The sequence below is a fragment of a genome, unplaced genomic scaffold (genome assembly GCF_019419815.1).
Source record: "Pyrus x bretschneideri cultivar Hongxiangsu unplaced genomic scaffold, Pyrus_bretschneideri_v1 Contig57, whole genome shotgun sequence".
NCBI lineage: Eukaryota > Viridiplantae > Streptophyta > Magnoliopsida > Rosales > Rosaceae > Pyrus > Pyrus x bretschneideri.
In genome coordinates this window covers 1,671,647-1,673,471 of record NW_025999795.1, presented here as the reverse complement: position 1 = coordinate 1,673,471, position 1,825 = coordinate 1,671,647, and the positions used below count along the sequence as shown (strand labels likewise).

Here is a 1,825-nt window from a genome sequence, read left to right as displayed (position 1 = left end):
TAAACCAAAAATAAAAAATAAAAAATCAAATTTCCTTATTCAGAGATCAAATTTCCACGTACATGCTTGCAATCATATATATACATATATACATATATACATATATATATGTATATATATGTATATATATATATATATAGTCAATTTAGTCACCTTACTGATAGGCATCCATCTTACCTAGTAGTTTCTAGTTCTTTTTTTTCTTTTTTCTTTTTTTGACCCAAAAATAAAAATAAAAATAACTACCTACAAGATAGAATAATAAGCAAATCAAAAAAGAGGTTGAGTGTGACATCCCGTCCCGAAACTATCGAAACGCATAGGTGAAATGACCCTTTTAGCCCTAGTTTGTTTTGTTATGTTTTTGGTTACTTGGTGTGGTGTTGGCAGGTGCTGGGCCACCCACACACACCCTCATTGTCCCTATCCCTCTCTCAGTCTCTTTCCCTGTCTCTCTCTCTCTCCCGAGTCCTCTATTATTCTTCTTCTTCCTTCAAACTCGTACGGACACACCTACAACTACACTATTTCACCACAGATCGAAGGAACTAAGGGCACAGTTGAGATCGTGAGGTCGTGGGGAGCAAGATCATACCAATATCAGGTAAGAACCTCGACGTTTTCACGTCGATTTCACAAGGTCCGTTTTAGTCACTGTTCATGCAAGATTAATCTAGTTAGTTTTTGGACTTTTGAAGCTTGTAGATGTGTTGGTGAGGTCCCAAGGAGCTTGGGAGTGCATCGTTGGACGGAATTGGACGTCAGATTAGCCTGGTTCGAGTTTGACCGGTTTTGGTAATTGGTGACAGGTGAGTTCTCGTGAGTTTTAGTCCTTAAAACTTATATGGACGTGTTCTACCAGTTCTAAGGGTTAAAATGGTGCAAGAATCATGGAAAATGGTGGAAAAACGAACGAGAAAACGTAATTTACAGGTTTTCCAGTTTCCGGCGCCGGCGACGACGCCGGAGATTGAATGGAGAAGGAGACGGAATATTCCTGACGCCGTTAACGGAATCTGTCAGTTTTGACGGAATATTCCTAACGGCGTCAGTTGACGCCGTCAGTGTGCCAGGCACGTGCCTGCGCGTGGCCGGCGCGTGCGGCGGTGGAAATTTTTTCTAAAAATATGGTTGTGATCCTGAGGTTGTGTAGAGCACGTTGGTATATTCAATTGTCCATTTTGAGCAATGTATGAGAAGTTATTTTGAACGGAAGGTTATGTGCTTTAAAATTAACGTTTTTATAGTATTTTCGCATATAGGTGACACGTATCCCGAGGACGAGCGTGCTCACGCGAGGCAGGGGGGCTACGACCCTTCCACATACCAGTGAGTGGGCTTTTGGTTTTCCGTATATACCTATATACATTTATATTCCCAGAAATTGTTTAAAAATGGTCATTTGTTTATGTCATGCACCATATTCTTATTATTTATGCATTATCATATGCATTAGTAGTGGCATACATATACATAATTATATTTGGTGCTGTGGAGGCGCAGGTAAGTGCCAGGTAAGCGTTATTTAACCTTTGCATTAAATGGCGATTAGAGGTGCTTAGAGAGCTTATAACCTGCACCCCCGGTGTTAGTGCTCCCGCCCAGAGTAGGGCACAGTCCTTCACGTGTCGTTCACCTCCCGCACCATACGCTCAGCTTGGATCCAAGTTAGGTGCACAGTCTTGTCGTACAGACCACTTTAGGTGGTTCCGACTCGTAGGTGACCCGCGATTATTCGCACAGCCTTCACGTGATCGTAGCACTAGAGCGTTTATATGTATTACACTCAGGCTTGTCGTACAGACCACTATAGGTGGTTCCGACT

General features: G+C 42.1%; 1 long non-coding RNA gene across 1 annotated transcript; it reads left to right on the top strand.

The window, feature by feature from the left end:
- Nucleotides 1-323: 323 nt before the first annotated feature.
- On the top strand, nt 324-1,305 carry LOC125471094. The gene is made up of 3 exons (XR_007253365.1): nt 324-604; nt 699-809; nt 1,263-1,305. It is a non-coding gene; the product is annotated as an uncharacterized LOC125471094 (long non-coding RNA).
- Nucleotides 1,306-1,825: the final 520 nt, after the last annotated feature.